This window comes from Moschus berezovskii, chromosome 23 (genome assembly GCF_049115385.1).
Source record: "Moschus berezovskii isolate FMDL1 chromosome 23, NW_MosBer_1.0, whole genome shotgun sequence".
NCBI lineage: Eukaryota > Metazoa > Chordata > Mammalia > Artiodactyla > Moschidae > Moschus > Moschus berezovskii.
This window is the reverse complement of record NC_142482.1, coordinates 33,054,592-33,077,699: the sequence shown is the minus strand read 5'-3', so window position 1 is coordinate 33,077,699 and position 23,108 is coordinate 33,054,592. Positions and strand designations below refer to the sequence as shown.

At 39.1% G+C, this 23,108-nt stretch overlaps 1 protein-coding gene across 2 annotated transcripts in view; it reads left to right on the top strand.

The window, feature by feature from the left end:
• The window catches only part of PTCHD4 (patched domain containing 4), a 210,016-nt gene that overhangs the window by 111,229 nt on the left and 75,679 nt on the right, over window positions 1-23,108 (top strand). The window lies entirely within an intron of this gene.

Below are 23,108 nucleotides of genomic sequence, written 5' to 3'. Positions count from 1 at the left end.
TTTGTACCATTTATTAAATAAAAAATTAAAAAAAAAGAATAAGCTTCAGTAAGTTCCTGGGATCTAGTATCTGAGGTCCAAAGTTGTACTGCAAGGACACCTGGCAGAGAACCCTAAGGATCTGGCTCTGTGTACACACATAAGCAGTTACAGTATGTCCTAGAGAAGAGCCATTTTTATCAGGTCCAGGAAGATCTTGAACTCTAGTCCATTGCAGCTGAAAGACAACATCCCTATGATTTTCTTTGTTCATCCCATCTCACCTAACTTTCAACCTGAGATGAGTTTCTTCACTGAGTACTGTCTTCTGTCTTCTCAATGTTGAAAAGCAAAATATTAAACCATAAAACACGACTTTATGAATCATTCTTCACACTCTTTGCTCTGGTGGCATATGTGTGACCTGTCCTGTCACTCTTTAGATCCCCAGACAGATTGTTCCATCAGGGTTTTAGGAAAATTGGCATCAAATCTGCAAAGATACGTTTTTGCTCATTTCCAAATCCCCAAATGCCAACTTTTCACATCATTTTCTCTCCCGAAGTGTATTCTGAGAATTCTCACTGTTCTGTCCTCTAATTTCTACCTCTTTGATATTTTATTATCTGTTGTCTCTTCAATTTTTTCCTTCTATTCCAGTTTATCTATCTACAGATATAAGCACCTTTTTTCTTTCTCTTTAATTACTAATGATGTCACCTCTACTAGTTATATTGAAGTTTAATTTATACAACACTATCAGAAAATTCAGAGTAAATCTAGTGCACATTAAAAAGAATCTTTTTTTTTCAATACTGTCAAGGTAGTATGCAGTCAAGACATGTAGATAAGAAACATGGGTAAGAAAAAGGAAAAAGTCCAACCATCAAGGAATAATCAATGGTAACATCATGGTAATTTCCTTCCAATATTGCCTTATGGTAAATAAGAAAGAAAACTGGACTAATCCATTCTTCTTTTCAGAAATATGGCGGTATGAAAAAGTACAAGTGTTAGTCTCTCAGTCATATCAGACTTTTTGTGACCCCATGGACTGTAGCCCATCAGGCTCCTCTGTCTATGAAATTCTCCTGTCAAAAATACTGGAATGGGTAGCCATTCCCTTCTCCAGGGATCTTCCTGACCAAAGTTGGGACAATTCTTTACCAACTGAGCTACCAGGGAAACCCCCAAAGAGTAACCTGTACCCTGACCAGGAATTGAACCCAGGTCACAGTGATGAGATATCCAAGAAAGTTTCAACCAGGACCAACACCTAAAAATGCTACATAAAACATTTTGTGAAAATCTTTTTTTATATAGCAAAGCTCATCTGGCAATGAAGGGCAAGAAAGATCAGAGGTTACAGATGACAAGGGAGCATAAATCTGTACTGTAATTGTGCCTTGAAGTCAGCATTTGCCCTAAGGGAACTGCTGATCCCACGGCCTAAGGCTTGGGTTTCCATGATGCCTGAGCAAGACGGGAGAAAAAGCCTGTCCCCTGAGGAGAGAAGGGACAGGATTTGGCTCTCACATTTGACCAGGAGCTTCAGAGCATGGTACCTTTAATGACTGAACTTGGAAAAATTGATTCTGCAGAGGAAACAGTGGGCAATGCATGTCTCTTTAGCCCCTGGTGCTGGGTGAAATGAAAACAGATAAAAAATTGAGAATTCCTATCTATAAATTCTACATTCAGAAGCAAACATAGATGCTTTTTTGAAAAATATACTTTAAGTGCCATCTTCAAATAATTTCAGAAAATCAAGTATCAAAAGAGTACATGCTCACATACGACAATGGGCAGGGGTCAACAGAAAAAACAAACTTCAGAATCAGAGCTTAGAGATTGCAGGTCTTTGAATTGTCCAGTATAATAAATAAACTAGGAGGGTTCAGTTCAGTTCAGTTCAATCGCTCAGTCGTGTCCAACTCTTTGTGACCCCATGAATCACAGCACGCCAGGCCTCCCTGTCCATCACCAACTCCCGGAGCTCACTCAAACTCATGTCCATCGAGTCGGTGATGCCATCCAGCCATCTCATTCTCTGTCGTCCCCGTCTCCTCCTGCCCCCAATCCTTCCCAGCATCAGAGTCTTTTCCAGTGAGTCAACTCGTCGCATGAGGTGGCCAAAGTATTTCAGTTTCAGCTTTAGCATCAGTCCTTCCAATGAACACCCAGGATTGATCTCCTTTAGAATGGACTGGTTGGATCTCCTTGCAGTCCAAGGGACTCTCAAGAGTCTTCTCCAGCACCACAGTTCAAAAGCATCAGTTCTTCGACGATCAGCTTTCTTCACAGTCCAACTCTCACATCCATACATGACCACGGGAAAAACCATAGCCTTGACTAGACAGATCTTTGTTGGCAAAGTAATGTCTCTGCTTTTTAATATACTATCTAGGTTGGTCATAACTTTCCTTCCAAGGAGTAAGTGTCTTTTAATTTCATGGCTGCAATCAGCATCCACAGTGATTTTGGAGCCCAAAAAAATAAAGTCTGCCACTGTTTCCACTGTTTCCCCATCTATTTCCCATGAAGTGATGGGACCAGATGTTACATATGTTTAAAAATTATAAAGAAGGGATTAAAAGATTGATAAAGGGATTTCAAGATTTTCAAAGCTGATGAAGCATATTTCTAAAAGAACAAAATCGAATTCTGGAAATTAAACAATAAATATAATAATTAAAAACTCAGTGGATGAGACAAAGAAAAAGTAAAGTGGAAAATAAGATCTGAAGAACTGATAAAATACTGAGCCTGAGGGCCTAAATTATGAAAGAAGGCTAAGGAACATACAGGGTAGAGTGAGAAGGTTTAATGAACATTAGTTCATAGTCCCAGAAAGAAAGAACAGAAAGAGTAGCATAAAATTTGTATCTGAAGAAATAATGAGTAAGAATAGTTCAGAATTTGTAAAGAGACTCCATTTCTCAGAGTCAGAAAATTCAAAAGAACTTAAGCAGTCTAAATGAAAACATATCCATACCCAACCAACTACACTACACTGAAATTGCAGAATACTAACTACAAAAGGAAGATTTTAAAAGCAAACAAAATTAACTGGAATGAAAAGGAAGACATCATGGAACAAAAATCAAACTGATATTTTGACAACTATGAAAAGTAGAACATAATTATCTTTAATGTACTGAGGAAAAATGACTATCAACATGGAATTCTATATCTAGCAGAAAATATCTCCTATGAGTAAGGGTAAAATAATGACAATCTCAGACAAAAAAGAAACAGTTAAAAATGAATTAACACTAAAGGAACAGCTAATGAATGTAATTCAAGAAGAAAAAAACGACCTCAGAAAGATGTGAGCCCCAAAAAGAAATGGGAAAAAGAAAATGTAAACTTTGGGTAAACATTATATACACCAATAATAATATCTGATAACAAATGTTATATAACCAGTAACATTTTAAAGAAAATTATTATTTTTTTCTTTTGGGGGAGGACAGAGAGAGGGTGGGTAAAGATATCAAGATGGAAACAAATATCCGGGAGGCAGGGGACATGGGTGTACCTCTGGCAGATTCTTGTTGGTGTAGGACAGAAAACCACAAAACTCTGTAAAGCAATTATCCTTCCATTAAAATTTTTTTAAAAAAAGAAATGATTGGGCAAAAAATTAGTATGTGTGTGAGGAGTACTATTATAAAATGTTCTTGCTGCCTTGGCAACAAAGTAAAGATATCAGTAAGCCTCAGATTTTCTTGAGTTAAATAGACTACTGAACATTTCTAGAGTACCCATTAAAAATAAAGAAATAGAATAGAAGTTGTGCACATGATTTCAAAATTAAGAGGGAAAAGCAAATTATTTGGGGAAAGCTCAATACAAAGCAAGGGAAGAAAGAGTAATGGAAAGGAAGCATAAAAATCAGTATAAATAAGAGGATAGAAGTAATTCAAATGTGTTAGGAGTCATGGTCAAGGCAAATTAACTAAACTGTTCTGTTTAAATTTTTCAGATTACATTAAAATATATACATATCCTGATGTAGTCCATGGGGTCGCTAAGAGTAGGACACGACTGAGCAACTTCACTTTCATTTTTCACTTTCATGCATTGGAGAAGGAAATGGCAACCCACTCCAGTGTTCTTGCCTGGAGAATCCCAGGGACGGGGGAGCCTGGTGGGCTGCCGTCTATGGGATTGCACAAGAGTCGGACACGACTGAAGCGACTTAGCAGCAGCAGCAGCAAAGAAAAGATGAACGTAAAATAATAGGAAAATACATATTGGCCAATGGAAACCAAACAAAAACAGGTAAACTATATTAATATCCTGGTGGCTTAGCTGGTAAAGAATCCACCTGCAATGTGGGAGACCTGGGTTGGGAAGATCCCCTGGAGAAGGGAGCGGTTACCCACTCCAGTATTCTGGCCTAGAGAATTCGATGGACTGTGTAGTCCATGGGGTCACAAAGAGTCAGACATGGCTGAGCAACTTTCCCTTGTATTAATATCAAGTGAAAAAGGCATAAAGGCCAAAAAGGCTTCACTGGAGATGGAGATCACTGTATTGCCAGAAAGACTCTAGCTATCAGACAGATGAGAATTCTAACTTTATATATTCCTAATAACATAGCTTCAAAATATATAAAGCAAAACTTAGCAGAAATACAGAAATAAATTGAAAATATACTAGTACAGTGAAAGATTTTAACATTCTTCTCTCAATAATTAACAAATCTAGCAGAAAGCATTGGTAATAATAGAGAATATTTGAACAACACAAAGAAGGTAAATGAACTTCAGTCCCATGATTCAATGTGGGTTAATTTCAAATGTATGCTATGTGGAAAAAAAAAAAAGAAGAAAACAAAGAAAAGCTAATCTTAGAAAAAGATATACAGGATGATTAGATTTATTTTATAAGTGGGCAAAATAAAATATTGTTTAGCGTACATAATATGAGGTAATGTTTTAAAGAACAAAATGATTAATATAAAAGTTAAGAGAAAAGCTACCTCAGGGAGGAGAGAGAAGAGGGAAAATTTAAGGAAGAGTCTTTGTAGTCCTGAGATTTTTCAGGTGGCGCAGTAGTAAAGAACATGCTTGCCAAGGCAGGAGACTCAGGAGACGCAGGTTCAATACCTGGGTCAGGAAGATCCCCTGGAGAAGGAAATGGCAACCCCTCTCCAGTAGTTTTGCCTGGAGAATCCCATGGACAGAGGAGCCTGGCAGGCTACAGTACATAGGGTCACAAAGAGTTGGACATGGCTGAGCACGCATGCATGCATGCATCTTGTAATGTTATATTTCTTAGGCTGGGTGGGATGTATACAGATGTTAGGTTTTGTTTTCTGAAAATGCCAGAAACATGTTTAAGGAAAATTATACGTCTCATTTTGGGAAGTATAAACCTTCATCCTAAAAATAGAATTCTTAGAATATCAATTTTACATAAAATGTTTAAAACAGGTTACCATAATCCAGCTAATGAGTCCTGTACCTCATGATTGTAATAAAATATTGCTGCTCAGTTTCCATGGAAGACAGTCTTCTTTCCCTGTTGCCTTTTTTGGTAGTGTTACCTTGCAGAAGTGAATGGATTCTGTCACCTTTACATTTGTCAGTTTGTTTTTCTCACCTGCTTGGCATCTACCTGTCTCTCTCAGATGATTTCTGCTGAACATATGACTCATTTATCCTCGTTTTCAAATGACTTTTGAGTCAATTTCCTTTTTCAGATTTTAAGCAACTGGAAATAAGAAAAGATGGAAAGATGGAAAAAGAAGGGAAGAAAAGGAACAAAGGAAAGCCCGTGGATTCCCACTTCTCTTCCTTCGTGTCTGAGGTGACAGTCAGGGAAGACTCTGACGCCATAGCTTAGACCAAGTCAGATTTCCTGGCTTGTCCTTGTAGGATTCCACATTCCCCTACCCACACTGGCACATCATATTTTATTATCATCGCTCAGTGCCTCTCTTCTCCCGCTAAACCACCTGCACAGTGAAGTGAGGAGCAAGTTTGCCTTATTCTGCATTGAATTTCCAGTGCCTTGTTCTGTGTTTGGCAAAGAGCTGGTCTTCAATACATGTTTGTTGAATGAATGAATGGACAAGAGAGATGCTCCCAAGCTTCATCAGCAAGTATATCGGTCATTACAGCAGGCTCAGAGGAACACAAGGGCCCCTGTCCTTTGCTTCCCCTCCTTCCCCTCCTAACAAGCACTATCAGTTCAGTTCAGTCGCTCAGTCGTGTCCGACTCTTTGCGACCCCATGAATCACAGCATGCCAGGCCTCCCTATACTTGTTGGTTAAATGGAAGTCTTCCAAAAGCGTTTGTTTTTAATTGAAGTGCAGTTCATTTATAATATCCTGTTAGTTTCAGGTGCACAGCATTATAATTCGATGTTTTTGCAGATTTTATTCCATTCTGGGTTACTACAAGATAATGGCTATAATTCCCTGTGCAGTACAGTCTATCCTTGTTGCTTATCTATTTTAGACATAGTAGTTTGTATCTGTTAATCACATAACCCTAATTTGTCCTTTCCCCCATCCCTCTCCCCACTGGCAACCACAAGTTTGTTTTATAGATCTCTGAGTCTGTTTCTATTGTATATATTCGATCATTTATATCATATTTTCGATTCCACAGTAAGTGATAGCATATACTGGCTTTCTCTTTCCAACTTATTTCACCAAGCATAGTATTCTCTAGACCCATCCACAATGTTGCAAATGGAAATATTTCGTTCTTTGTGTGGCTAATATTCCTCTGTGTGCACGTGTGTGTGTGTATATATTGTTGTTGTTCATTGTTCAGTTGCCCAGTCATGTCTGTCTCTTTGCGACCCCATGGACCGCAGCACACCAGGCCTCCCTGGACCACGCCATCTCCTGGAATTTGCCCAAGTTCATGTCTACTGCATCAGTGATGCCATCCAGCCATCTCATCCTCTGATGCCCTCTTCTCCTTCTACCCTCAGTCTTTCCCAGCATCAGGGACTTTTCCAATGAATTGGCTGTTGGCATCAGGTGACCAAATTACTGGAGCTTCATCTTCAGCCTCAGTCTTTCCAATGAGTACTCAGCGTTAAATTCCTTAAAGATTGACTGGTTTATGTGTATTACAACTTCTTAACTCAATCATGTGTTAATGGGCACTTAGGTTGTTTTCATATCTTGGAATATTGTAAATGGTGCTGCTGTGAACATTGGGGTACATGTATCTTTCATATCAGCATCTTTATTTTTTCCACATATATACCCAGAAATAGAATTGCTCAATCATATGGTAGCTCCATTTTTAATTTTTCAAGGAACCTCCAAACTGTCTTCAGTGGTTACCCTAACTTACATTCCAACCAACAGTGTATTAGATTCACTTTTCTCCCAACAGTATACTGGGTTCCCTTTTCTCCACACCCTCTCCAACATTTATTATTTGTAGACGTTTTTATGGTAGCCATTCTAATAGGTGTGAGATGATACTTCCTTGTGGTTTTGATTTTCATTTCTGTAATAATTAGTGATGGTGAGCATCTTTTCATGTGCCTATTGGTCATTTTTATGTCTTCTTTGGAAAAATGTCTATTGAGTCTTCTGCCCATTTTTATTTATTTTTGCTTTTCTTTTACCTTGGATTAGGAGACTGTTCTAAGAAAATATTACTACACTTTATGTTCAAAAGCATTCTGCCTATATTCTCTTAACAGAGTTTTATGGCTTCAAGTCTTACACATAGGTCTAAATCATTCTGAGTTTACTTTTGTATCAGTTCAGTCACTCACTCGTGTCCAACTTTTTGCAACCCCAAGAAGAGCAGTACGCCAGGGCTCCCTGTCCATCACCAACTCCCGGAGTCCACCCAAACCTATGTCCATTGAGTCGGTGATGCCATCTAACCATCTCATCCTCTGGCGTCCCCTTCTCCTCCTGCCCTCAATCTTTCCCAGCATCAGGGTCTTTTCCAATGAGTCAGCTCTTCACATCAGGTGGCCAAAGTATTGGAGTTTCAGCTTCAACATCAGTCCTTACAATGAACACCCAGGACTGATCTCCTTTAGAATGGACTGGTTGGATCTCCTTGCAGTCCAAAGGACCCTCAAGAGTCTTTTCCAACACCACAGTTCAAAAGCATCAATTCTTCAGTGCTCAGCTTTCTTAATAGTCCAACTCTCACATACATACATGACCACGGGAAAAACCATAGCCTTGACTAGACAGACCTTTGTTGACAAAGCAATGTCTCTGCTTTTTAATATGCTGTCTAGGTTGGTCATAACTTTCCTTCCAAGGAGTAACCATCTTTTAATTTCGTGGCTGGAGTCACCATCTGCAGTGATTTGGGAGCCCAGAAAAATTAAGTCAGCCACTGTTTCCACTGTTTCCCCATCTATTTGCCATGAAGTGATGGGACCAGATGCCATGATCTTTGTTTTCTGAATGTTGAGCTTTAAACCAACTTTTTCACTCTCCTCTTTCACTTTCATCAAGAGGCTCTTTAGTTCTTCTTCACTTTCTGCCATAAGGGTGGTGTCATCTGCATATCTGAGGTTATTGATATTTCTCCCGGCAATCTTGATTCCAGCTTGTGCTTCATCCAGCCCAGCGTTTCTCATGATGTACTCTGCATATAAGTTAAATAAGCAGGGTGACAATATACATCCTTGACATACTCCTTTTCCTATTTGGAACCAGTCTGTTGTTCCATGTCCAATTCTACCTGTTGCTTCCTGACCTGCAAACAGATTTCTCAAGAGGCAGGTCAGGTGGTCTGGTATTCCCATCTCTTTCAGAATTTTCCACAGTTTATTGTGATCCACACAGTCAAAGGCTTTGGCATAGTCAATGAAGCAGAAATAATGTTTTTCTGGAACTCTCTTGCCTTTTCCATGATCCAGCGGATGTTGGCAATTTGATCTCTGGTTCCTCTGCCTTTTCTAAAACCAGCTTGAACATCTGGAAGTTCATAGTTCACATATTGCTGAAGCCTGGCTTGGAGAATTTTAAGCATTACTTTAGTGCATGAGATGAGTGCAATTGTGCAATAGTTTGAGCATTCTTTGGCATTGCCTTTCTTTGGGACTGGAATGAAAACTTTTGTATGTGGTGTGACAAATATTCTAATCTCATTGTTTTATTTGTAGCTGTCCAGTTTTTCTAGCACCACTTGAAGAGGCTGCCTTTTCTCCATTGTATATTCTTACCTCCTTTTTCGTAGATAAATTGACCATAAGTGTGCCTGGGTTTATTTTCAGGCTCTGTATTCTGTTCCATTGATCAAATTGTCTGTTTTTGTGCCAATACCACCCTGTTTTGATTACTGTAGCTTTGTAGTATTTTCTAATGTCTGAGAGGGTTATTCTTCCAACTTTGTTCTTCTGTTTCAGTATTGCTTTGGCAATTTGGGTCTTTTGCAGTTGCATATAAATTTTAGGATTATTTCTTCTAGTTTTGTGAAAAATGTCCTAGGTATTTTGATAGAGATTACATTAAGTCTGTAGATTGCTTTGGGTAGTATGGCCATTTAAACAATATTAACTCTTCCAATCCAAGAACATGTGCTATCTTTCCATTTCTTTGCATCTTCAATCTCTTTCATCAATATTTTAAGTACTCAGAGTATAATTAATGTGTCTAGCCCATTCTCAGGTCAAAAGCTCACATTAAAGTTTTTATCATGTGTCTTTATGGTTCATCAAGACTAGGTAATTTAGGAGAAATAATTATTGCCATCAAGTCTTCTGTTAATTTCTTATTTTGTCTTTTATTATTCAAGGGCATTTTTTTATGTCATATTCACGTGCTAAAATTAATATGTGTCATAGATGGATTGTGAATTCTGCCATGTTTTTTTATAGCTGTTTTTTGAAAGTTCTTTAAATAATGTGTTATTGATTAGAATTTTATCCTTATTTTTGCAAAATAAAATTTGAGAGACTTGGATTTTTAATGGTGCAATTATAGTCAGGTTTGTCTCAATCCTTAATTGATTTTCATAAAACTGTGGTGTGTGCTTGCTCCAGCTGCAGGCCTACCTTTTCATTTTAGCCTTTGCAGTTATTATTGTAGCAATATAGAGGTATGGGATATTGGAAAAGAATCCACCTGCCAATGCAAGAGATGTGGGGATAGAGTTTCAATCCCTGGGTTGGGAAGATCCCCTAGAGAAGGAAATAGCAACCCACTCCAGTATTCTTGCCTACGAAATCCCTTGAACAGAAGAGCCTGGCTACAGTCTGTGGGGTCCCAAAAGAGTCGGACACAACTGGGTGATTAAACAGCAACAGATAATTAACACATTTAAAGCCCCAGATTTTGAGTTCCTCCAGATTAGATTTACAAATCTGCAGGTCCTAGCACACAACACCAAGACATAGTAGTTCAGTTCAGTCACTCAGTCGTGTCCGACTCTGCAACCCCATGGACTGCAGCATGCCGGGATTCCCTGTCCATCAGCAACTCCCGGAGCTTGCTCAAACTCATGTCCATTGAGTCCCTGATGCCATCCAACCATCTCATTCTCTGTCATTCCCCTTCTCCTCCTGCCTTAAGTCTTTCCCAGCATCAAATGAGTCACTTTTCAAATGAATCACTTCTTCGCATCAGGTGGCCAAAGTATTGGAGTTTCAGGTTCAGCATTAGTCCTTTCAGTGAATATTCAGGACTGATTTCTTTTAGAATGGACTGGTTGGATCTCCTTGCAGTCCAAAGGACTCTCAAGAGTCTTCTCCAACACCACAGTTCAAAAGCATCAGTTCTTCGGCACTCAGTTTTCTTTATGGTGCAACTCTCACATCCATACCTGACTACTGGAAAAACCGTACCTTTCACTATATGGACCTTTGTTGGCAAAGTAATGTCTCTGCTTTTTAATATGCTGTCCAGGTTGGTGATAGCTTTTCTTCCAAGGAAAAAGTATCTTTTAATTTCATGGCTCCAATCACTATCTGCAGTGATTTGGGAGCCCAAGAAAACATAGTCCGTCACTGTTTCCATTGTTTCCCCATCTATTTGCCTTGAAGTGGTGGGACTGGATGCCATGGTTTTAGTTTTTTTGAGTGTTGAGTTTTAAGCCAACTTTTTCACTCTCCTCTTTCACCTTCATCACGAGGCTCTTTAGTTCCTCTTTGCTTTCTGCCATAAGGGTGGTGTCATCTGATATCTGAGGTTATTGATATTTCTCCCTGAAAGTTTACATTCTATCTTGTGTTTCATCCAGCCTGCCATTTTGCATAATGTATTATACATATAAATTAAATAAGCAAGGTGCCAATATACATTGACTGTATATTGACTGACATACTCCTTTCCCAATTTGGAACCAGTCTGTTGCTCCATGTCTGGTTCTAACTGTTGCTTCTTGACTTGCATACAGATTTCTCAAGTGAGGTGGTCTGGTATTCCCATCTCTTTAAGAATTTTCCAGTTTATTGTGATCCACACACTCAAAGGCTTTAGTGTAATGTAGTCACTGAAGCAGCAGAAGTAGATGTTTTTCTGGAATTCTCTTGCTTTTTCTATGATCCAACATATGTTGGCAATTTGATCTCTGGTTCCTCTGCCTTTTCTAGTCATTTGTTAAATATTAGTAAAATGAATGAATGAATGTATTATTTGGAAAACTTATTATTTCAGAAAAATCATGAAAATAAATAAATTTTGTGCACAATCATCAAAGAATAAAAACATCTACAGGCCTTTATTTACAATCTTTACATTAAGCATGCACAATGGTGTACATGTTTAAATATGTAAATTTCTGATTTGCATTTGTAAATATTTTAAATTTACAAAACAAAATGAGACTTTTGCGATCCTCAGAGATTTTCCTCAAATGGATAGTATTAGCAAATTAGGCATATCCTAAAGACTCATCTTAATAAATTACTGATATCTGCATTCAGCTGGGTTGAAATAGCACTAATAACTAAATCATTTCTCTTGCAAAACTCTGCATAAAAAAATTAATCCACAACCAAGTTGCCAACTGTTGTCACAAGCTTCAAGACGTCTAGAGAATGCTTTCATTTTATGTTAATATAAACACGTGGAAAATATTTTTCAGGTTATCTGACAAATGCTGAATTTCCCAACTTATGACTGAGACAGGAAGAAACCAGAGGTAATTTTTTTTTACACCTGAAAGAAAAAGCAAGACAGTTTTTGGGGGTATTTTTTTCCCTCTTCCTCCCCTGGGTGACATCTGCCAAGTAACAAAAAGTGTGTCTCACTTTGCAAAACTGAGTAGTGTCTACAAGGAAAAGCACAGAAGGGTAAACGTTGGTTTGCTAGGAAACAAGGAAGCCTGCATTCTTCCAAACTAGAACTTGCAGGTATGTCTGTACCTAGAGGTTAGGGCCACCTTGCCAACTTCGCCAGATATGACAGAAGTGACAGAGAAAGATCATCATGACCCTGCAGCTTACATTTTCTTTCCTGGAATCTGTTTTGTGTTATTGCTTTGATGTGTGTGTGTGTGTTTTTAATGGTGTGTTTTGCTATTTTCTACTCTCACTGCAATCCTTGAAAATTTTTGAAGGACAACCACTGCATACTCATAAATTATTATAAGGTAGAAAAATTATTTTTCTTTAAATATATCAACCAAAGAGTTCTGTCTTTTTCAAGTTATTCTGAGAGGCTATGAGCTTATGCTGGTGACGGTGCCATTGTCCAGGGTGCATTTGCAGCTGCCCAGTGGGAATCTTTTCGGATTCTCTGCAACACTGTTTTGAACCTTTTTGAGGGTAGCAATGCTTTATCCTTTGAGAGTGTGTTTGATTTGGTATAAACAGTCCCAGGTCATTCAGAACTAAAGGACATGAACCAGATGAGTGGCCAAGTTGCATAACATTTTTTCATCCAAAGCTGAGATGGACTGCTGGGGAGAGATATGTCATGGTGCTTGGGAGCTTTCTACACCAGAAAGGGAAGCAGAATAGAAGTGGGTCTGAAACTGCAGTTTTCTTTCTTTTATTTTCCAAGATGCATGGCTTATGGAATCTTTAGTTCCCCAGTGTTAGTTGCTCAATTATGCCCGATTCTTTGCAATACCATGGACTGTATAGCCCACCAGGATCCTCTGTCAATGAAATTCTCCAGGCAAGAGTACTGGAATGGGTTGCCAATTCCTTCTCCAGGGGATCTTTTTGAGCTAAAGATTGAACCTGGGTCTCCTGCATTGCAATCAGATTCTTTACCACTGAGCCATCAGGGAAGCCCTCTTAGTTCCCCAACCAGGGATCAAACCTGGAATCTTAGCAGTGAAAGCATCCTAACCACTGGAGTGCCAGAAAATCCCAGAAATTGCAGTTTTCTAATGTGACTGCTGGACAGAGGAGCCTGGTAGGCTGCAGACCATGGGGTTGCTAAGAGTCGGACACGACTGAGCGCCTTCACTTTCACTTTTCCCTTTCATGCATTGGAGAAGGAAATGGCAACCCACTCCAGTGTTCTTGCCTGGAGAATCCCAGGGACGGGGGAGCCTGGTGGGCTTCCGTCTATGGGGTCTCACAGAGTTGGACACAACTGAAGCGACTTAGCAGCAGCAACAGCAGACAGGGTGTCAACACAATTTCAAAAATGTCCACATTCCAGGAATGTTTGCAACATTGAAATCAGTGTCTAACTTACCATGCATAATGCTTTTAAGGGAATGTTCATTTGTGCCTTTTTAATTAATCTTTTTTAAGCAAAAATCATATATTACTAACCATACCTTATCCTGCAAATTTCACCAATATTGGTTCATTAAGCTGCATAACTCTAGGAGGTCTATACTGTCATTAACTCCATTTTACAGATGAGAAAACTGAGGTCAAATAACTTATTCAAGGTCAAACAACAAGCATTGTGTTTCAGTGATCTCCAACTCAAGTTCAGCTCCAGAGCACTTAGTATGCTTCTCTGTGGCATTGATTTTACTGTTTCATGGCTATGCCTCCTATGCAGCATGAATTCCTAGGGTGAACCTCTGCCTCCCAATTCATGCTCTTTCCCCAATCTGGGTATATCAGAGAAGTTCCATCAAGAAAATGGGTACTTCAAGCCAGAAGAGATTTAATATAGAGAATCAGGAGCTTCCAAACCATTAGAAGAGCCCATAAATGCAGAAAAGGAAGGGCTCTGGAAATCTTCAGGAAACTGGGAACCTGCAGACACACCAGCAGTCTGTGGCTGCCTCCACGCGGCACATCACACATCTGCCAAAGCACACGTGCCTTTTGCATTGACTAGAAGTCACACAGAGTCGGACACGACTGAAGTGACTTAGCAGCAGCAGCAGCAGAAGAAGAACACAAAGATATACACAAGTATATTGGAGAACTTCTAACCAACAGTCCTACTAGTAAACATTCTGGAATATGTAGCTCCCATGTATATAGCTCCTGCCTGACAAGGGAGAACATAGAAGGGGGCAGTGATGCTCATTGCTGACAGACAGGCCGGCTGGAAGTCAGGGAAAGTTTGTTCTAAAACAATCGATATTATGGCTCACTAGCAGGCCAGATAATGAAGGGTCTATATGTTAGCCTCAGTGTCAGAGGATCAATATTTATTAGTTATTTGTCCTGGACCAGCAGTGGAACAGGTGCCATGGGAGATGTTAGATTTACAACCACCTTCCATATTTTAATATTGATTTGACTGTAAGTCTGGGATGGCCAATTTAATATTGATTTAATATTTAATATTGATTTGACTATAAGTCTGGGATGGCCAATTCCTCCCTCTTTAAATTCAATAGAAAATTGTGTGAGTCCTGATCTTAAGCAGGAGGGAATAAACAGAATGGAAAGAAAAGTGGAAACATGTAAATTGGTTTTTCTCTTCCCTTATTCTCTGTGTGACTGCTTTCAAGCCACATTTTTCAAAGTGCTATTTCTCATATTTAAAAGCACAGGAAAGTGGCAAAGGGAAATGCCTGTTTTTACCAGCTTTTAAAGAGTACGGAAGTTAAAGCTTTATGTATTTATGGTTTTAATTTTAGGCTCAGATACAATACAGTGACCTAGAAAGGCTAATGCTTCATGGTATAAAGTTTGAAAAATATTCAGCTGAATGAATATTCAGCTGGGGAACTCCCTTTGGAGATGGAAAAATTCATTTGTTAAATTGCACTCTCTCTCTCTCTGATTTTATTTGGAAAGTCATTCACTAGGGTAAATATATATATCGGCAACCTAGACTCCAGGCTTTGCTAAGCACCCACCTAATACTTCTTCTAAACTACATTGCATGGGTTGTAATGCAGGAAACATGACATGGTAATAATTTAAATCCAACATACAGACTAGTTTCAATTTGTTACAATGTCCAGTGATATTATCTAATCACATTAGAGAGGCAATTGAAATGTTTCTATGTATTTCTCTATATTTTCATTAATGACTTTCTTTGTGGTCACTCATGAGATTCAAGACAAAAAGATCTTGAAAGAGCTGTGGTCAAATCCATCTCTACACTGGATGAGAGACCTTTGCAGAAATAAAACAATTATGTTTATTATTATAGTTTACATCTGTGCAATGACAGTGCTTTCATGTTATATCACTGTTCTTTACAACATTTCTAATTCAAAGGAATGGTATCTAAATTACACAAAGTTCCATTTGTTGTAGAATTCCAAATGAGGTTAAGAAAAGTATAGAGTTTCTCATCAAATCAGAGACGAAAGATCAGTTTCAGAGCGAGATGAATTTCAGGAGAGCTCATTTAAACAAAACAGGAAGAAATAAATAAATAACAGGTACAACTGTGTTGAGTCTATTGAACACCATGTATTTCCCTGAGAACTTGAGCCTTTATGAACTCATTTATCCTCCCATCATCCTCTGCAGGTACATTTATTTATAGCTCTGCTTTAGAGACAGGGAAGCAGAGAAACAAAAGAGGTAAACAACTGGTCCAAGATCACATAGCTGATAAAGAGCCAGCCTTACTCCATATGCCTCATGTCGAGTCTCTTGATAAAAGCAGAATCAGAAGAATGAAACAGAAGTTTGCCCTGCAGTAGAATCAGACTATACTCCCCACTACAGCTCATAGAGGCTGTTCACCCAACTGGGTCAATCCTTTTCCTTTTGTTTTGGCAACTGTTTTAGCTCCAGATTCAGTGTCACTCTCTCCCCTGCTATTCTTATTTAACTCTTGATTTTGATGTACCTGTACGACAAGGTTCCCAAACATAGTTCTCCAACCAGTGACATCAATGCCACCTAATTCTCAGGCCCCACTCCAGATTGAAAGTGAAAGTGAAAGTCATTCCGTCATGTCTGACTCTTTGCAACCCCATGAACTATGCAGTCCATGGAATTCTCCAGGCCAGAGTACTGGAGTATGTAGCTGTTCCCTTCTCCAGGGGATCTTCCCAACCCAGGGATTGAACCCAGATCTCCCACATTGAAGGCATATTCTTTACCAGCTGAGCCACCAGGGATGCCCAAGAATACTGGCGTGGGTAACCTATCCCTTCTCCAGCAGATCTTCCTGACCCAGGATTCAAACTGGGGTCTTCTGCATTGCAGGTAGATTCTTTACCAGCTGAGTTACCAGGGAATTAGCTGAATTAAAATTTCTGGGAATGGGGCCCAGTCATTCATGCTGTAATAATCTCTCGATGGCATCTTAATACAGGTGAAATTTTGCAACCACTGTGGGTGATCCACCTTCATGGCGTCTGAGTTCCCTGAATTCCTCTTACTGGGTGAGCTTTCTCCACTTAGCCTCAGGCACTCCCTCCTATGGCCATCACCAAGTCCTTCCCCAGCGCACTTCTAAATCTCAATGTCATGCACTTGCTCTCTGAACACCACCTCTATCTTTCCCTCTCACTCTTTCGTGTACCCTGAACTCTCCTTCTACCCCACTGTAACCTCCAGCACACTGCTTCTACCAGCTTGCACTGTCCCTCATCCCCTCATAGCCCCTCTTTCTTCCTGGAAGAGTGAAAGTGTTAGTTGCTCAGTTGTGTCCGACTCTGCAACCCATGAACTGTAGCACACCAGGCTCTTCTGTCCATGGAATCTCCAGACAGAAGTACTGAAGTGAGTAGCCATTCCTTTCTCCAGGGGATCAACCCGACCCAGGATTCTAACCCAGGTCTCCTGCATTGCAGGCAGATTTTTTACCATCTGAGTCACCAGGGAAGCCCCCTTCCTTACCTAGCTTAAATTCCGTGATTAGTTATTATAATCACTCTCTCAGGAAGACCCTCCCTGGTCCTTTCTCATGCGGCTGACATCACCTGGTGAAATTATAATCATGGTTAAATCTAATTCTGCCTACTCTACACCTGTGTTGCAGAACATGCTTAAACAAAAATATAAAAGCAAACTGACTCTTCTCTCTTTAAATCCGTGGCCATGCATGCCTGAAGTTGGTCCTGATGCTGCCTGGCCATCATCCCCAGTTCACTGTCTGCCCCACTCACCTAGATGACAATCACACCTTCTCATCTCTCCTTAAAGATCTACCACCTTCACCCCATTTTCACTTTCAACTCATGACCTCACTGTATGTTTCACTGAGAAATTAGGAACATTCAGCAGGAACTTCCTTGGATTTATCATCTGCCTTTTAGCATCTATAGCCAAGTCTTTCCCTCCCTCCCCACTTGTTTCTAGAGTCAGTCCCTCTGCTTCTGAACTAGATTATTGCTACTCAAAGAGTGGTCCCTGGTCCAGCAGCAGTGGTATCATCCCTGAAAGCTTCTGAGTCATACAGAATCCCAAGCACCATCATTCCACCAGATAACACTGATACAGTCTCTGATGACCCCCATCTGCCAAACTCAGTGGTTAATTTTCAGTCCTCATCTTTCTCCACCAATCAGCAGTACTTTACAGTTGAGTTCCTCCTTTTTGAAGTATTTTGTCCACTGGCCTATCAATTTTTTTTCCTGTTTTTATTCCAGTGCCATTGCTGGCTTTTCAATCTCCTTTACAGGTTTCTTTTCTTTTTCCTATCTTCTTACACTGAGTGCCTTGGACTCAGTTTTGTCATCTTTTCCATATACATTCTTTTTTTCTCAGTGATTTAATACAGTCCCTGGATTTAAATAAAAGCCATGTGCTGACCACTGCCAGATGTATATCTCCAGCCCAGACTTCTATCCTGAACTCAAGCATGTCGTGATGCTCATGTACCTAATAGCCATTTGGTACAGACATCATAAACCCAAAATCCTGACCACCCTCCAGAGACCTGCTCTACCTCCTGCCTTCCCTATCTAACAGCAAATTCTCCATCTGTGGAAAGTCCCTTGACAACTCTCTTTCCCTCACACAATCCATTAGGAAATAATATTAATTTTATCTCCAAAATATGTCTAGGCTCTCACCGCTTCTCACTCTCTCCACTGTCACCATGCTGGTCCAGGCCATCTTCATTTCTCATTGTGCTACTTTAGTAGGTTCGGAATGAGTCTGCCTGCTTCTATCTTGCCCCTTTACAGCCCATTATCAAAAAGCAGCCAGTACATTATACCCTCCTTATCTCTTCACTAGTTTTATTTTCTCCATAACATCTATCACCACCGAACATTATATGCTTTGTATATACTTATTTATTGTCTATCTTCCACATTGCAATGTAACATCAAAGAGTGAGAATTCTTTTTTTGTTGTTGCTATAATCCAGCACCTATAGCATTCTTTTAAAACAACAGCCATAGCATGCTTTTCCTTGGCTCAAAACCCTATAGTAGATTCTGATTTTCAGAGGAAAATCTCAAATTCTCCCAGTGGCTGCAAAGTGTTGCATGACCTGGCTCCATGATTACTCTGAGACTTCCTATGCTTCCTATTGCTCACACTGCCCCAGTCATAAGGGCTTTCTTGCTCTATTGTTTTTTATCACACTAGACTTGCCTTTGTCTAGAGCCTTCCCTAGTTCCAGCTGTTCCCTCTGCCTGGAACACTTTTCTACTTGATTCACTCACCTCCTTAGACTTACCTTGACAACTTCCAGGTTGAGACCAGACTCCCTTTGAACAAATCTGTCTATCCTCCATCACATGCATATATTCTAGCATACTAAGTACTTTACTTATTTCTTATATTTGTGTTTCGTATCCCTTCTGTCTAGAACACAGTCTGTAGAAGGACCTTTGGTTGATTGTTGTGTCCTAACTGCTTAGAACAGTGTCTGGTACATGCTAATAGGTGTTTAAAGAATAAATGAGTGGCTGAGTGAGAGGATGAGTAATGTGTTTGTGCCTTGTAGATGCAACTTGAAAAAAAAACACCAAAGAGGTGGAAAAGAGTGTTGCCTGGAAACCAGGCCAGTTTTGGATTTACCGTTACTACCCGTGAACATGGAAAAGGAACCAAAACTTTGTCAGCTTCAGATTCCATGTCTATCAAGGGAGAAATGTGGTATCTATTTTATCTATTTTTTTGAGATAATCTTTGAGAAAATGCTTGGAAAACAAAGTGTTTTATAAATAAGGGGCCATATAAGCTAATCTAAACTGGAACACTTTCGAGAGTAAAAGAGGATAGTCTTAATAATTATAACCAGAGTGTCCAGAGAAAACCAGGACACGGTCATCTTATATATACCAAATTCATTTGAGTTCACCTTCAAAATGTACACCTAGAATCTTGTAATTTCCATCACCACTACCACTACTACCTTAGTCCAAGCCATCATCTTTGTTTCACCTGATCACCGCAATAGCCTTCTGTCTCATCCTCTCTCATTCCCTGTAAAGTGTCCTCACCTGCTCACTCTGAGTCACGCCATTAAATTTAAATCAGATCAAGTCACTCCTCTGCTTCAAATGGTCCAGGGGCTTTGCCTCTCCTCATGAACTCAACTACTCGCATGACCAAATGATCCATTTTATCATTGACCTTCCCTCCAGTGACTACTTCTCTTTCTTGCCCACCAGAGCTCCTGGCTATTTCTCCAACATGGCAAGCATGCTCCTACCTCAGGGCCTTTGCACTTACTATTTTCTCTGCCTGAAAGTCCTTTCTGTGCCTATTCACATGTCTCCATCCCCCTCACCTCCCTGCTTAAACACCACTTTATCATCCATATAATAAAATGACAAGTCCTCTCTCTGAACCACAATGCCACTAGCACTTTCTACTCTCCTTATCTCTTCACTAGTTTTATTTTCCTCCATAGCATCTATCATTACCTAACATTATATGCTTTTTATATACTTACATCGTATCTGTCTTCCACATTGGAATGTAATAGGGAAGAGTGAGAACTCTGTTTTTTCTGTTGCTACAGTCCAGCACCTAAAATCATGTCTAGCACCTAATCAGGAATCTGTACACTTGCTGAATAAATGAATAGATGAAAGAAATTGAAAGCATGATTAAATGCAAGTCAGATATGGGTCAACTTGTATAAAGAAATCACAGCCAAGCTAGGGTATACTAGTGCATTGGTCTTGATGAATTCCTCTCTAAATGTTTTCATACTGCAAGGCCTCCCTTGTTGGTGTGATTTGGTATGTGGGGAAGAGACTATTAAGACAGCCGTGGTGGTGATGTAGACGAGAGATGACAGAAAGCACAGGGTGTGCCAGCTGGTGTTACTCCACTTGAGTTCATGCAGACATTTGAACAATGCAAAGTGCCCCATGGCATATTCTCGTTCTAAAAGAATCCAACATATGAATTCCTTCTCTAATTTGGACTACCGTAAGAACAAATCTCTTAATACAACACAAAGTCACAAATGAAGAGGTGGCATAGGGATGATAAACTTCATGGTTGATTTCATAGTTTAATTTAGGTATTTAACCTAAGAACTGCCTTACAAAGAAAGACTATGTTCAATCCATGAGAACAACATAAAGGGGAATGGCTTTAATTCTATGATAAGAGGCTCCTTAAAAAGATCTGGTTTCTAAATTTGTGACTCTATTACACAAAACAGCTTACTGTAAATGAAATATTCACTTTAAATAACACTGAACAAGCTGTTAAATGATATCTTTTTCACTGGAGTTACTTTGCACATGGACCTTGTTTAATTTTAGATTTAGGAAGAATGAAATACTTAAAGACTTAGTTGAATAATACTGTGCATATCCAGTCATTTCCATTGTTTTCTAAGATTTAGAAGTATCTTAGATTTTAAATAAATTTAAAATCTCTTCAAGATGGGGAACATATGTACACCCGGGGCAGATTCATGTCAATGTATGGCAAAACCAATACAATAATGTAAAGTAAAAAAAATAATAATAATAATAAAATAAAATAGTACAGTCCCATAAAAATAAAATAAAATCTCCCTTTTCAAAACTGACATAGATTTTATAGTCAAATATAAACAATGCCCTTCACCAAAAGATGAAGATAACAGAATCAAAGCGAGTGAAATATAAGTGAGTGAATATATAAATTTGGGGGTTGGGATAGTGGTAGATGGAGTAAAGAGATGTCACTTCAATATAATCCCAGATTTCTGAAGAAGACATGGCTTCAGAAGTTTGAGGAGGCTATTTGAAAAGAAAGAATATTGAGAAGCAAACTAAAAATCATAGGGGTCAAGTTAAACTGTTTATATGTCCTTTAGCAAGTTAAGTCACACACATGTATTTTTATGTGACTAGATTATGTTACTAGATTTAGACCTATAAAATGTGCTTGAAACCAAGCATGTTAAATTTCCTTTTTTCTTGGGTTTATATTCAGAAAGTTTTCATCTGTAGTACCTTTCAATATAATAGTTTTGTGAGGAATTTGGTGACATGGATGTACATGTCACATAGGTATACATGAGTATTTTAAGTTATTAGCAAATGACCAAGCTATTCTACAAAGCATTTATAAGGACAACACCTCAAGTTGTCCTAAGTTTAGTGTAATAATCGAATCAAACATAGCGACTTACTCAATTTCCAAATTTTGTCAATAACTCATTGTTTTTTATAATGCATGGTAATCAACTGTTCAGGAAATTTATATAATCATCAGGTAAATTTCTGTTGTTCAAAATGGAGAAGAAATAAGGCATCATTATCATTGCATTTGTGGCAAGGCATTTTCCCCTCAATAATGAAGATTAGCCTCAATGTATAACTGATACTGAGGACTTTTAAAAGAATGGACTTTAGTTAACTCAGTTCAGTTCAGTTCAGTCTCTCAGTCATGTCTGACTCTTAGCAACCCCATGAACCACAGCACACCAGGCCTCCCTGTCTATCACCAACTCCCGGAGTCCACCCAAACCCATGTCCATCAAGTCGGTGATACCATCCAACCATCTCATCCTCTGTCATCCCCTTCTCCTGCAATTAATAAAACCATGATTTTCCAACACTTGATTGACCTATGTATTGTAGCAAAGCTAAAACTCAGTTATCCAGAGATACATCTGAATCCAGTTCATCTTGCAGGATCCGTTAGGAACTTGCTTAACTTAAAATGTTTTCTAGTTTCTTAAGAAGTCATATGGTCAGGATGGATAAATGTTGATATTTGCTTTGAAAACTCTCCAAACTAAAAGTATATTAGCCAAGCTCTCTCTGTCACACAGAATTATGGCCCTTGAAGGTCCCTGTGTATCTTAATGGATCCATAACTCCTTCTTGAGAAACATTTGGACTCCCCCTCAGATAGTGTGCAGTGCTTATAGTGGCGGGATGGTCTTCCATTCACCGTGTGTTCACTTGGCTTCTGATCTTCTTCAGAGCCTTCCACTTGGTTGATGATGAGCATATAGTTTCTTCTTTTGTGCAGTTCAGAATTTCTGCAGGCTAGGGTCTTGTCAGAAAGCGTAATCTCAAACTTGCCTCTCCTAACTCTGATCAAGAGTGCAGCAACAAGAAATGGTATTTACTGTGTGTGGCTTAAATAGTGTGAAGTTTTTCTTCTAGATGCTTTATACTTTTTACCTCTGATGAATAACAGCTTAAGCTTTGTGCCAGGGTGCTATTCTAAACCCTTCACATGTATCAAATAATTTAATCCTAAGAATAAATCTGTGAGGTGGATAATATCATTACTCCTACTGTATAGATGACTACACTGAGCCAGAGGGATAAAGCACTTTGTTCAATCGTACATATTCAGAAAGTGGCAATGTTGGGGTCCAAACTCAGGCAATTTGTCTCCAAAGCCCATGCTCTTAATCTTTGCACTATACCATACACAACTAGCCATGCACTTGTACCAAAAT